Here is a 16,016-nt window from a genome sequence, read left to right as displayed (position 1 = left end):
ATTATTATTATTATTATTATTATTATTATTATTATTATTATTATTCAGTAGTCTTATTTTTATCACGTGCTTTCACTGCACTACCGAGCACAGCTCTGTGTGCCTTGGCTACGTGCTGCGGTTTGTTGTGGTGGTTTTATGATTACTGTATTGAAAGTGTTTTACGTAGGATGTGTGCAGTGCCTAGTAGTACTATTTTCTGTATGTTATATATATATATATATTTGTTAGTCCTTGTGTTTTTGTTATGTATTTGTCCATTTTTTATCATACCTAATGCGCCCACTATGATAGGAATTGTTTGTTTTCAGACACCACCTTCGAGTTACCTCTACTTCCAGTATTTTGAAAGTTTCTCCATTTCTTTTAGAGGAACGTTGTCGTCTGTTGGTATTGATAAATCAATTAGAAAGCACTTTTTTCATCATGATCTCTGACAACTATATCTGGCTTGCTAACCTTAATTTCCCTATCTGTGTGTATTTGTATATCCCCTTGTATTGTTGCTTTCTCTTTTTCTGTGACCTTTTCTGGTGTATGCCTATACCATATTTTTTCTGTTGTTATTCTGTAGTGTTGGCATAGCTTCCAGTGTATATAGGTCCCAACTCTGTCGTGTCTGTGAATATATTCCTTCTTCGCCAGGGCTGGGATGCCAGACACATTATGATTTATTGTTTCTTGTCCATCTTCACATATTTTGCATTTACTTGTCATGTTTCTTTTCGTTATATGCTTTTGGTAATTTCTGGTAGGGAACCTTTGGTGTTGTGCTGCAATTAAAAATCCTTCAGTCTCTACTTTTAGTCCTGAGCTTCTAAGCCATTGCTGGGATTTTGCTTTGTCTGTTTCTTTCGCGTTTAGTTTAGCCCAGTATTTGTCATGAAGGGGCTTTTCTTGCTATTGTTTTAACATTATCCGTTTCTGTTCTAGTTTTAGTTTGGATTTCTTTTGTTTTGCATCTTTTGTTGTTTCTTCTTCTTCTTCATAGTTGTTAGATAGTATGACTTCTTGTTTGTATTTGTCAGCTTCCTTAAATACTGGAAACAGTTTTTTGTTTTGATTGTGATTTATGGCTATTTCTATTTGTATTCCTTGCTTCTTCTGAAGTAGGTATTTTTGCAGTCCTATGGTGGTTATTTTGTAATAGTTTTTAGTGTCCAGTTAAAGATATTGTAGCTGTAACTTATAACTGGTACGGCTAAAGTGTTAATACATATATTGTTTTTCAAATTGAGCTCTGTTTTCAGTATTAATCAAACTCGACTATAGTATTCTTTTTTTATGTTCTCTTTCATTTGTGTATGTTGTATCGTATCTAGTTCATTGTTTCCTAAATATTTGTATGTCAGACTTTGGTCTAAATCTCTTATTTCATTTTCTTTATCTGGTGTGATGTTACCTCTCTTAACTACTTTTCCTCGTTTCAAATTTGCTTTGGCACATTTTTCTAAGCCAAATTTCATATTTATTTCTTTCGTAAATCCATGTACTGTCTGTAGTAATGTTTCTCGCTGTTTATCATTTGTAGCATACAGTTTTAGACCAACCATATATAAGAGGTGGCGGATTGTCTTGCCGTAAGAGTTGTATGAGCATCCAGTTCTGTTTAGCATATCAGATAAAGGTGACAGTGCCAAGCAGAAAAGGAGTGTTGAGAGAGCGTCTTCCTGGATTATTCCTCCTCTAATAGGATGGCTTTGGCTTTTAGGAGTCTCCTTTTTGTTTGGATTTGTAGCATTGTCTGCCATTTATTCATAGAGTGTCTCATATATTTTATGATTATTGGTGCTACCTTGTTCGCAGCTTGTGTTTCTAGGAACCATATGTGGGGAATACTATCAAAAGCCTTTCGGTAATCAATCCGAGCGGTACTTAAACCTTTCTTTTTTGTGCGGCTATTTTAGGAAAAAGTAATAATTCGAGTGGGTATATTTTTCTGCAATCCTAATATGCATAAGCAGTGTTTAATCAAGTACCAGCTTCCGGAATCAGTTGCCAAACATGGGCATTTTGAACTGAAGGTGATGCTCTGCTTTTGGTGAAATTATGAGACGATAACTAACTACAAGTTCATTCCAGAGGGTCGAACCATCAATGCGATCCTGTAATCCGAACAGCTGGAGCAGATGTATGCCATTGTACGGCAAAAATACGCGGCATTGGTTAGTAGAAACGAAAGACCTGGAATAAACTCCGGGAACTTGAGGAAATCGAACTGATGCCGAACACAATATATATAATCTGGGCCTAATTCCCTCAGATTATTAATTGTTCCGATCTATGGATCACGAGCGCGCAGTGCTTCATCAAACAATAGGAGGCCGACGATTCAGTGAAGGAGTTCTCGAAGGACAAGGACAGGCATTAAAGAACTATCAGAAAGGTGGCTTCAGGCGTTGCAATACGATAACCTCTACTTTGAATGCTAGACTCCTTTTTGTGTAGTTTGACGAACAAAGCAAATATGTTACCAAAATATCACAAAACTTTGGATTCACTGCAATAATTTCTAGCTGAAATCTAACGGGGAAAAATATGTCTTTCAACCAAGATGACAGAAAAGTACAAGTATCGCAGTTGATTTAAGGGTTTATTGTGATTTTTGCTTTGCAATGTGAAGTGTTTATTATTGCTAGCGAATTTCTGGGTGTGTAGCTAAATTGTCATCTTGTCGTTATCTCTAGGGTGATGTCGATCTCTATAATTAAATATACAAATAAATGAAATTGTAGTTTTAATTATTATTCATTCAATAGCGTTATCGAATTATTATTAGCAAATCGTAATCAATTCCTCAATAGTATGGCTGTTATAATAATTATCTTTACTTGTTTCAATCATTAGACTGGGGCCATCCTGGGGCACCATTATAATTCACTGATCCGTATTGATACATTCTTAGTGGCTATATTACTGGACGGAATATTTAGCCACCATAGTCAGAGATTGATTGTTTCCAATTGTATTTTTGGAACTTCACTTACTGACATATGCAATATTTTTTCACTAGAGTAATTTCCCCAGTCCTATTATCTATTTACTATGTTACTGTTCGTTCCTTCTGTTCATTCCATCCAGAAAGTTACTATATATTTACATCAAAAACTTATTTATGGCTGTTGAAGTTTGAATTTCAAGGATCCTATTTTTGCTATCTATTATTTTTCTGTGTATAAGCAATGAAATAAGCAGCCACGCATTTCCTCTAACAGGAAAGGTAAATATATAACTATCGAGCTAAAACTATAAAGTAGAAAGCTTATTCTTTGAAGTTAAGTTTCTGTTCATTTACAAAAGAACGTGATTTAGCGGTCAATCGGAAAATATATCTTTCGTGTCTTATGTTACTCCTTTTCCTCTGTATGCTCTTTCCTCTGCTTGGTATTCATTTCCTTTAACTCACATTACTATACGTATAACGTTTTGCATGGGTTTAGTCGCTTCGTGTGTTTCCTGGAATTTCAAGCAGCTCCTGTTGATTTATTGAAACCATTTTTGAATAAATTCTTTTCTAGCAGATAGCTCAGATTCAAAGATTCCAATGTGGAATATTTTCGCTATTCATAAGAATAGTCACTCATGTGGTTCTTGAATAATAGCATTTGTTAATAGTGCTGTCTAAAACACTACTAACGTGCTGCATTTTCTCAATTACATTTGTGAAATTCCGATTTGGCTGCTACAGTTTATACTCTGCACTGGAATTCTTCACGTTTGTAATTGATTCTATTTTCGTTTTCTCAAACGTAATATGAATATTTATAAAAAACAAAAACAATATACTTTGCATACTTCTAAAACTTTTATGTTGTGCTTTAGAATATTTTGATGTCGAATACTTTGCCTTGAATACGTACTGAATATATAATGTAGTACGTGTCAATCATGCAGAACATGAACAGATTACCAACGTGGCTTATTTGTCTCACTGAAACATGTGCATCAAATATGCGTCGATGATCCAAATTAGTAATATGATATTTTAGCTAGGGATCTCATTTGAGTCTTCTAATAGCAACGAAGAAATTGCTTACTTTTCTGCAGTCAGTAAACTTATGTAGAATTATAAGACATACTCACCAACTTTGTCATGATTATTTTCAAACTGATCCTTTTATTCTATCTATCTTTCATCTTCCCCTTTTTTTCCCCTTTTTTTCTTCATTTTTCATTTCTCTTTTCTTTTGTTCCTTTTCCTTTTCTTCTTTTTTTATTTTTATTTTTATTTTTTTTATTTTATTAATTTTTTTTTGTTCTTTTCTTCCCTTTCTTGATCGAAAACCTACGCCACCCCTTTTTTTGTTTCTTTTTTTTTGTTTTTTTCATCCCCCAAAGAAAAGCTCTACCTTGTAACTTGTCCCATCTGTGTGCAGCCCTGTGTGGCCAATAAAGAAACTTATCTATCTATCTATCTATCTATCTATCTATCTATCTATCTATCTATCTATCTATCTATCTATCTATCTATCTATCTATTTACGAATACGAAGCGGTAACGGGAGCAGAAATTAACCGGGAAAAGTCAGTGGGCTTACGGCTCGGCACCTGCAGAAGCAAGCCCATGCAGTCCAACAGCATGGGATGCTGGACTGACGGACCGGTTAAATTGCTCGGTGTCTGGTTCGGTCCGGACCTCCAAATGGAGAAGATCTAGGGCGAAATAACGTCTAGGGTGGCCACTCTCACCCATCAATGAGCCGAGAGGAAGCTATCCCTAAAAGGTCGGGCGATGGTGGCAAACGCGAACATCGCATCCATCATCGAGTACCGTCTGAGCGTCGTGCCTTGTCCCGACCCTACTATCACCAAACTGGAACGCATATTCTTCTGCTTCCTGTGGAAGTGAAGCGTTCCGATGGTTAAGTGATCCATTTGCTGTCAACACCCGCTAAATGGAGCGCTAGGCATGCCGTGGTTGATGATTCGCAGACATGCGCTGAGACTACGACATCTCCGGCGCTTCATAGATGACGGTGAACAGGTATGGTCGCCGTTTGTGCCGCGCGATTTCCTGCAGCTCGTCACCTTGGCCAAACTACAGTCGTGGATCAAACAGACCATGGCTAGGCGAATGTGAGTGTCGCGTTGCTCACAAGCAACTCTGCCATCCGGGACAAAACTTGTGCGACTTCATTACAACAAAGGCGTTCTATAGAGGATTAGTGGAGAAGTGCAACGACGTCCTCGGGTAGAATCTGGTTGTCGACGCGGAACACCAGACCCGTCTGTTCAGAACAACTTTCGGGCCGATATCTATGGACAATCGCTAGAGATCTCTGGCCTCACAGTGCTATTGAGAAGCATTACCTGTTCGGAATAAGCTCTACAGGCACGGTTCGAGACACACTGGACCGAGTTGCCCGAGATGCGGTCAGAGCGATGAAACCATTCTGCACGCACTTATGCAGTGTCCAACCATTTCGGACTTGTGTGCTTATGCCGAACGGTTGCTGTCAAGTGTAGGACGAGTCAACTTGTCGGCCGAGTCCATCGTGACTAATGCTCCGCCACCTTCCCTCAACCGGGAAGGCAAGACAGTCTTCATCGTACTGGTAGCTATGGTTAAAGAATATGTGGTGGACTCGCGCGAAAGGATTAGAGACAAACATTTACCCCTCTGACCAATCGGTCATCAACTTTTTCAAGTACCACTTGAAAATGAAGGTGAGAATGGAGAGGCAGGTTTTGTCTCGTGAAAGTTTCCCAAAAATGTGGGTGAATGTAGCAAAGATTGTACGTGCGAGCTACGAAACCACTTTGAGCATGATCCTGTAAATCGTAAAGAGAGAGAGAGAGAGAGAGCACTTTGCTCTCATTCCTTCCCTGCCTGAGGTTACCGTGGTCTTTTCCGTAGGCTTTACTTTTCACGGATAAGCCTAATCTTGCTTCTTACATTTAAACATTTTCTTCTGTGATACACGATCCCTTTTGATCGCCTTTTTTTTTCCCGATCCCTTTTGATCGAAATTTTACTTTTTTCCCCTTTTTTCCTTTCCTTTTTCATTTTCGAAAAGAAAAGCTCTACATTTGTATTTGTCCCCTCTGTGTTCAGACCTGTGTGGCCAATAAAGAAAGTTATCTATCTATCTATCTATCTATCTATCTATCTATCTATCTATCTATCTATCTATCTATCTATCTATCTATCTATCTATCTATCTATCTATCTATCTATCTATCTATCTCTCTATCAACTTGTTTGTCTGTCTGTTTGCCTGTTTATCTGTGTCTATATTTTTTTTATATATTACCCCTCTAAGTGTATATAATATCTATGAATAGCATGATTCTCAGAAGTAGATTTTTCGTTTTTACTTGAAAATTTTGCTCTCAGCTCGACATGGACCATGTCAGAAAAAACTCTCTTTGCCAGTATATTAGTGACTGTTGTTTGAGATGCTGGATTATAATTTCGCATTAAGTTTTATCACGCAACTCGTAGTTCTACTTTCAATCCAAAAGCGCAAGGAGTTAACTAAGTGGTTTCTTCACTAGGCCAAGTTCGTTTAAGTTCTTGTAAATGAATCAGTGCGTTAAACAACACCAACAGTTTTTGCGTTAACTAAGGCATTAAAGGATCATCTGATGAACCGTTATCACCTTTAGTAACGCAGACAGAGCTGGTGTTCGGCTCAATGATTCACCGAAAACAAGCTCAGGGAGAAGCTAATGGATGTAATATGAAATAAACTAACAATCTCACCAATGATGCTACCCAGCATAATCACCTCCTCTCGGCGAAACAGATTATATATATATATATATATATATATATATATAATAACAAAGGGTAAAATTAATTAATTAAGAAGTAATCAGTAATTTCACCAAGTAGAATTCGGCATGAAAAAGACCATTTGATGGTAAGCTTAGGTAATACTTTATAATTAGGGTTCAGCAAAGATTTGCTTCAACACATACCGAAGTTTAGAAATAGCAGTCAGAATATCTTAGCTATTCCTTGTACTTTAAAAGGGGCTCCCAGAAAACCAAAGTACTTGAAAACAATCCACGCAGGCAAGGGGAAAATAACGAAAATCAATCGATATTAGGTTACCCACGTAAGCGCGTTTCGGAATTAAATCGGTATAAAGAATAAATAATTATACTTTACCCGACCATTTTCGGGTCATCAGCGTGGGATTCCTCATATATTAATTATTAAATATTAAATTCGAAGGCACTGGAAAAATATCTCTCCACCTAACGGTATCAGGAATAGCTAAGATTTTTTGACTGCTATTTGTATGTGGTGAAGCAAATCTTTGCTGAACCCTAATTATAATATATATATATATGTGTATGTATATATATATATATATATATATATTATATATATATATATATATATATGTATGTATGTATATATATATATATGTATGTATATATATATATATATATATATATATATATATATATATATATACATATGTACGTATGCATATATATATATATGTATGTGTGTGTGTGTGTGTTTATCTGTTATATATGATGCTTATTTGTACATGTTTGTGCGTATATGTATCTTGCTTTACGTGGATGCTTTACAAGTATGTTGTAATACTTCGGTATTCGCCTTGTGGAAGCATCTTGTATAGGCGTTTAGTCTTTAAAATCTGAGAAATCACTGCCACACGAAAATTGTCTACCAGTGTTGGGGAAATGTCAAATCACGCGATGTTAGGCTGTTTGCGCTTCATCAGCAGTAGGTGCCACTATCACCGTTTCCACCAGTATATTAGAAAAACAGTGACTAATCTACCACGGTTCACAAATAGCCGGCAGGTCGGGTAGAAATCAGATATTAGTGACGGAAGCAGTATTAGTACAGCCCTATTGTATTCATTTCGGATTGGAAGTTTTCTGTCTGACCTATTCATTACGTCACACGCTGACTTGGTTGCTACCGATCTAAGGTCTATGAACCATTTTGTGTGCTTTAAGATAGACGTTTAACTCTTAAACACTTTCTCCAATAAATTAGTGACCCACTTGATGCTACTTGTTATGCAATTGATACTGACCTTTACATCTCTTTAATTACCCCTCACAGCTAAAATACCCATACTCCTCTGGGCTAGATATTCATAAATCCATCATCCAGGTTCATTCAACATTTTCACCAACCCTTTGATCCAGGCCGCATTCTATTTCTTACATCGCAGATTCGACACTAACACTCGCCCTCACCAAGATCCATCTGGAATTAACTTACATCGAATTTTTTTCTCTTTCTAGCCATCCATCCACTAGTTTGGAAACTGAACATCAAAAGCTTCGACCTCACTCGATAAAAATGCTTTTAACGTTAGCGTTACCAATCCTCTTCATTGAACTAAGAAATAGCATGCCACCATACTATGTACTCACTTTATTGCTATTACCGAAGCCTTTCGTTATATATTTGTATTGATGGAAATTGAGAAACCAAGTTAAGTACATTTTTCAAAAAGACAAACGGTAGAAAGATCTATGTGAACACTTTCATCTTAGATTTAAAGTCATCACAAACTAACCTGGTGTAATATTTCATTTAAATAATTCTAGACATTTTAGAACTAATATAATCGCAAAAATATGTGTAGATACGAGTTCTGTGTGTTACTGGAATTCATTATAAATATTTTCAAAGAATTCTAAAGTTAAATTCCATATTAGATTACAAAATATATATACGATGGAAGTCATGTAAAAGCTTCAGTATATCATATAAATGTCTGTCGCTTTATGTATTTAAGTTGTATGGGACGGGTTTGATATTCGAGGATTTACTGTTTTATATGATCTATAATAATGTTCATAGTTTTAGAAAGAGCGTAAAATATTTTGATAACAAAATATTGTTTCCATAAAGGAATATTAATTATATTATATGGTAAAAAGTTTATTCTAGTTTCTGTACAAATTTTCATTTTCGTTTACTATTACATTCAATATTTCATTCAATATTTACACGCATCAGAATTTTTTCGTATAAATATTTATCTTTACATTATGTACTACAAAACAGTCAACATTTTTTGTTATATTATTTTCTAACACACTGAACATTCGCCGAGATGAACGTACTTGCAAATGTTGTATTTGAATAAGATTCATTGCAAGTAAGTTTTTAGTTAAAATTTCACACATACCCGTGCGTGCATCTCTCTCTCTCTCTCTCTCTCTCTCTCTCTCTCTCTCTCCTCTCTCTCTCTCTCCCTCTCTCACTCTCTGTATATATATATATATATATATATATATATATATATATATATATAGTGAGTGTTTACGAAAAAAAACAAAGGACGAAGTATAATGCTCAGGAACAGAAAAAGTCTTTTACGTTTCGAGCCTACGTTCTTCTACAGAAAAAACAAAGAGAGAAGGAGAGAAAAAAGGATAGAAGCAAGGAGAGAAAAAATGAGAGAAAAAACGTCCCCCGTCCACTGGACGGTTGTATAGGTGAAGAGAGTTAATTTGGATGCTGGTATTGAAGTTTTAGTAATCCGATGAACAGGCCATAAGGATTACAAAAATAATGATTCTCACTTTGAAACTGAACTTTTGAAAAAGTTTTTTAGATTACGGAACGCCCCGCTCTATCCATGTTTAACATTTCAGCGAGAACGGATGAACAATACTCGAGTTATAATCGTACAAAAAACGGACAGACAGAACGGGATTTATATATTAGATGAGCCAATGAGGGAGACCTCTACATGGTAGCCAGACCTGGTAGAAATAACAGCCAAATCTCCCTCAAATCACACCTTACTGTCTTATGTATATACATATGTATGTATGAGCCAATGAAGGAGATCTCTACATGGTAGCTAGATCTGGTAGAAATAGCAGCCAAATCTCCCTCAGAATACTCTACTGTCTTACGTATGTATATATGTATGTATTAACAATTCTTTGGCTTTTTGCATTTGGCGACTGTTGCTTTACGTTAGATAATCGTATTTAGCCCCTACGTATATTGAGAGGGAGACAGAGAGACAGACAGACAGAGAGAAGAAAGAAGAGAGACAGCTCAGCAACGGTTTTGGCTGACTGTCATCCTCTACTCGCCTTGTTGCTAGCGAAATGGTATGTGCCGGCTCTCTGAGCGGATCGTTGCTTTTAATGAACAGCAAAAATATTACAAAAATAGCGATTCTCACTTTGAAACTGACAATTTTAAAAATCTTTTTAGATTACGGACCTCACCGCCCTATCATGTATCCATGTTTAAAATTTCGGATGAACAATACTCGAGTTATAAGCGCACAAGCAGACAGACAGAACTGGATTTATATATTAGGTTATATATAACCCACGTTCATGTATAAAAATGTATGACATGCATTCAGCGCGATCGAAAGGAATAAACAAATAAAAAAGAACTTTTATTTACAGAGATTAGCGTGTTAATTAGTATTCTATTTTGCTACGAATGAGTAAATACTTTTCCAAGTGACAATTATTGCTTTAAAATTATCGCAGTATAGTATATATTTGCAGTTTTACTGGGGAATTTTTGCTTATTCATAAACTATTTCCTCTAATTTCAAGAGACGCATTCAGTGATATATTCAGAAGATGAATTGATTGAAGTACTTAAGTGTACCAAAATATAAAAAAGAAAACAGAACCCAACCAAAGAAAAAGAGAAATACAAAGAAACAGAAATTTAGTGATAAGAATGCATAAATATTCAGCTTCAAAGCAGTAGGAAACTTGATTGCTAAAAGACAATTTCTTTTTCAAGAAAATGCAATATTTTTATTCGAGCAAAAGATTTGTTTACTTGCACTTTTATATCCTTATCGTTCTGCCAGTTGATTTAAAAATACATTTCAGCTTCGTCAGATAATTTTTACCTGATTAATATACCTGGAAAATCTATCTTTTCATTTTCATTAAATCAATATTTTTGCTGATTGATAATATTTTGATTTGTATCACTTGTTTACACAGAGCTATTGGTTTAAATTTCTTACGAGTAGATATATAGCATTTCACACAAAAGTTCTTATATTTATGAATTACTTCAAAAGGTTAGAAGAAAAAAATTACTTTTCACACAGAATTGTTTTCATCTACATTTAAAGATTATCTTCATTTGATAAGTATATTTACGTAGGAATGATTTATCATTGACTTCAAAAACTAATTTGTATATTTATATCTTTAGAAAGTTATCGTATTTTTTATATTTTATAGATCACGTCTATCGTAAAAATGGGGTAACAACATATTAAAGACGAAGGTGATTGAAGGATACAAAGTTATACTCCTTTATTGTTTTGGTAAGTATCGACATCATTTCATATTGAATCTAATATTTGTGATTCAACTTAAGACTTTCATTATATTAAGCTTTTGAATTCTTAGGCGAAATAATAATAATAATAATAACAATAATAATAATAATAATAATAATAATAATAATAATAATAATAATAATAACAATAATAATAATAATAATAATAAAGATCTTGAAATAGAAATCAGCAAAATGTGGAAGCTGAAGACTAAAACAATACCTGTTGTCATAGGTGCCCTGGGAATGATTGTTACCTAACTCAGATACCAGGAAACCCCAAAATGGCAGAAATTCAAAAGATAGTGCTCATGGGAACTGCTCATATCCTACGCAAAATACTCTCTATGTAATCCCAAGGTTTAAAACAAACTTTTTTTTATTATTTATTTATTTAAAAAAAAATTTTTTTTTATGTATTAGACATTCACTAGTACAACACCAAAAAAAAACAAACCCAAATATATGGCACAGAACTGTTGTCTCTTGAGGTCTCTGGGTGAGACTTGGAGCCAACTTGTACAGACATAAAGCAAAAGTCAAACATAGAATAATAATAATAATAATAATATTTGCAAAAAGTTTGATCCCCCACAGTTTAGTAGTCAAAAAGGGGAAGGCAGGATACCAGTTCAGAAATGGTAATTGAAAAATTAACTATTTGCTCTACATTGATGATCTGAAGCTTTTTAGTATGATTGAAAATGAGATAGATTCTTTAATACAGACTGTAAAACTCTTCAGCAAAGATATAGGGATGGAATTTGGCATAGATAAGCTTGCAATATTTGTCATGAGAATGGGTCAGGTAGTCAATAGCAAAGGCATCCGATTACCAAATGGGCATACATTAAAATCATTGAAAAGTGGAGAGAGTTATAAGTATATACGAGTATTAGAATCTGGAGGCGTATTAACTCCAAAAATGAAAACGAAAATCGAGCTGTACACAAGGGTGACGAAGCTAATGAAGTCAAAACTAAGTGGCCCGAATCAAGTGAAGGTTGTAAACACTTGGGCAGTATCATTACTTAGATACTCAGCAGCTTTTGTAGATTGGCTAAAAACTGAATTAGCAAACCTATACCGGGGAACTATGAAGGAATTCAATATGAATAGAAGACTCCACCCAAATGCAGGAGTAACAAGGTTATACTTACCTAGAAAGGAAGGTGGAAGAGGGTTAACATCAGTAGAAAACTGCATGGAATTAGCTAAATTATATATAGACTCCTATGTAGTTAATAATGAAGAAAGTTTATTAAAAGTTGCTAGAGTCACAGCAAGACATAGGGAAACCGAAAACCCAAACGAAGATAAAAACCAGAAAGAACAGAAATTATCTGATTGGCAGGAGAATGCGTTGCATGGTAGATTCCCAAAGAGAGTTGCAGCAGATAGTAATAGTGAGACATGTTTATGATTGCAGGAGGGAAATTTGAGAAGGGAGACAGAAAATTTGTTAGTAAATACAAAAAATCAAGCATTAAGGACTAATTGGATAAAAGCCAAGATAAGCAAAAAACATGTAGATTCCAAATGTAGGTTATATGCAAAATCATATTGTAAGTGAATGTGGCATGCTGGCACAAAAAGAATGCGAAAAGACAAGACAACCTAGGTAGAGTAATCCACTGGGAGTAACGTGGAAAGCTAGGATTTGAACATATTGATAAATGGTATGAACATGAACCTAGTAAAATACTAGAAAGTAAGAAATACAAAATGTTGTGGGACTTTAACATTCGAACTGAGAGAGTAATAGAAGCTAGAAGTCCTAATTTAGTAGTAGTAGATACAAAGAATACAAAGAGCCAGATAACTGACTTTACAGTCTCAAATGATGTAAAAATTAATATGAGAGGTATAGGAAAAGTAGTAAAGTGCCAGGACCTAGGCATTAAATTTCAGAGACTATGGAGAGTGCGGGAAAAGTGTATCCCAGAAACTATAGGTGCATTGGGAACTACCCCTTAAGATCTGAACAGATGGATAGAAGACATAAACATAAAATCCAGTTTTGTACAGCTTGAGAAAACAGTGTTATTAAGGACAGCTAGGACACCTAGGACCATTCTTAGCATCTAAGATTGCTTGTTGTAGCCCGATGTTAGGGTTATTTTTCTTTCCAACAATCTAATCTGTTGTGCGTATATAACAATAATAATATTTTAAAGATTTAAAGGAAGGCAGGAAATTGAAATGCCAAATAGGTAAACAATAAAATCAGTTGAGAAAGGACAGTTTTATAGGATGCCGGAGACAGATGAAATGTAACACGAAGAAATGAAGCAAACTGTAAATAGACAGTATACAAGAAAAGTGAGGACAATTACAGTCAAGTTTGAATTCCAGTGATGTTATTGAAGCAATTCAAGTGCATTGTGAGTTATCAGAAATGCGGCTGGAAATAGAGATTAGGAAAAATGGAAAATGCAGAAACCTATAAAAAAACCAACAAAAATAGAAAGCTGTTGACTCTGCATTGAACCTGTAAGAAGGCTGATATCACACGCTTTTGCATGAAGTGAGACCTGAGTAGAAGAGTCTTAACTAGTATGGGGAGTGTGTGTAGATGGAAAGACACAATTTACTTGATTATTTGCAGAACAACTCAAAAGTTATTTAAGGCAGTGAATAAAAAAACAGGTGATTCAGAATGAAAAGAAGCGACAAAAACTAAATTGAAAGAGAACATGCTAAACAGATCAAAGAGAAAACTTTGCGTGGTCATTTTTGGAAATCCATTGAGAGTGCTTGTGTAACAAAAACCTTGGTTTGGTTGAGAAAGCGACAATCTAAAACAAAAACGGAGGGCCTGTTTGTAGCTGCTGAAGATCAAACACCGCAAAAAATTCATTGATCCATCATGTCCATTCGATATTAGCATTGTTACGAAAGCAGATGAAGAGCTGAAACATGCAGCCCCATAAAATTTAAGATTGCAAGGATTTGGAACATGAGATCTGTAAAGATGCTAACTGGTGCATTAGAGACAGTGAGTAATGAATTAAACAAACATATAAAGTAGAGTGGAATGGAATGGACTGTCATATAGAGCTTCTACTGGAGGTTCGTCTCTCAGGCATAGGGAAGGTCATCAAAAGTGTTTGAGCACTTGCTAGCTTATTGAAATAATGCAGGTATCTAAGAATACAGGGAATAACTCGCTACCTACATAAATTGTACGAGAAATAAAACTGACCCTGAGTCACGAAGACGGTGATAATAATAATAGTAATAACAACAACAACAACAACAATAATAATAATTATTATATACAACGTATCGAAGGTGGTAGAGGACTTACACAGCTAAAATGTATGACAAAATAACCACAATAGGACTACTAAAATACCTATTTTAGAATCAAAGAAAACTAGTACAAATAACCACAAAACACGAACAAAACAAAACAAAAACTGTTTTCAATCTTTAAGGAAGCTGACAAAAGGAGTCATAGAAACTAACAACTATGAAGATAAAGAAGAAACAACTGAAATCTAAACTAAAACTGGAACAGCAACGGACCATGATAAAATGATAGCAAGAAAAGCCCCTTCATGGTAAATACTGCGTTAAACTAAATGCGATAGAAATAGACAAAACGAAATCTGAACAATGGCTGAGAAGCTCAGGACTAAAAGTAGAAATCGAAGGATTTTTAATTTCAACACAAGACAAAAGCCTCCCAACCAGAAATTACCAAAAACATAATGAAAAGAAATGCAACAAATAACTGCAGAATATGAGGAGATGGATAAGAAAAATAAACCATATTGTCTCTGGCTGCCCATTCCAGGCTAAGAAGGAATATATACATAGGCACGACAGAGTTGGGATTTATATACCCCGGACGTTATTCCAACACTATAGAATAACAACAGGAAAAAGATGGTATAGGTACACACCAGAAAATATCACAGAAAATGAGAAAGCAACCATACCACACAGATAGGAAAATTAAGGCTAATTGCCGGATATAATTGTCAGAGATCATCAACAAAACAATGCTTTCTAATCGATGTATCAATATCAACAGATGACAACGTTTCTCTAAAAGAAATGGAGAAACTTTCAAAATATAAAAACCTGGAAACAGAGGTAACTCGAATGTGAAGTCTAAAAAACATAAACAATTCCTATCATACTAGGCGCATTAGGTACGATAAAAAATATTAAGACAAATACATAAGAAACACACAAGGGCTAACAAATATATATAACATAGAGAAAATAGCACTACTAAGCACCACGCACATCCTAAGTAAAACACTTTCTATACAGTAACAATAACAGCATTACAACAAATCACAGCACATACCTAAGGCATACAGAGCTGCGCTTGGTAGTGTAGTGTGATAGAGCACAGTGAGATAAAGCACGGGATAAAAATAATACTACCAAATGATGATGATAATAATAATAATAATACTGTAGTGGGTGCACATGCAGGGGGAAATGAACCAAGTAGATAATGAATTACTTGAAATTTAAAGACGACTCACCGACTTGAATTATCCAGAAGAAAAAATACCCATGAATGGGAGAAGGGTAGATAGGAATATGATAAATAAAGTAACACAGAAGTTAAATACTGTCATACCATACATCGAGACCGAGGAAATAACACAAATAAGGAATCTTCTCCGAGTTATTGCACTACTTGTTGAGGAGAAATTACAAAGTAAGAGAACAAAAATGGTGGAAGAGAAGAATCATG

At 35.0% G+C, this 16,016-nt stretch overlaps 1 protein-coding gene across 2 annotated transcripts in view; it reads left to right on the top strand.

Annotated features, from left to right (window-relative positions):
• Positions 1–16,016, top strand: part of LOC115213266 (FMRFamide receptor-like) — a 288,283-nt gene that overhangs the window by 174,767 nt on the left and 97,500 nt on the right. For both annotated transcript variants that reach the window (XR_004999664.1, XM_036503858.1), the window contains exon 2: positions 11,194–11,279. The gene's annotated coding sequence lies outside the window, so the exon portion shown is untranslated. The remainder of the gene's footprint in view (positions 1–11,193; positions 11,280–16,016) is intronic.

The sequence above is a fragment of the Octopus sinensis genome, linkage group LG6 (genome assembly GCF_006345805.1).
Source record: "Octopus sinensis linkage group LG6, ASM634580v1, whole genome shotgun sequence".
Lineage (NCBI taxonomy): Eukaryota > Metazoa > Mollusca > Cephalopoda > Octopoda > Octopodidae > Octopus > Octopus sinensis.
Note: the sequence above shows the minus strand (reverse complement) of the source record. Positions and strands in the feature narration are given on the sequence as shown.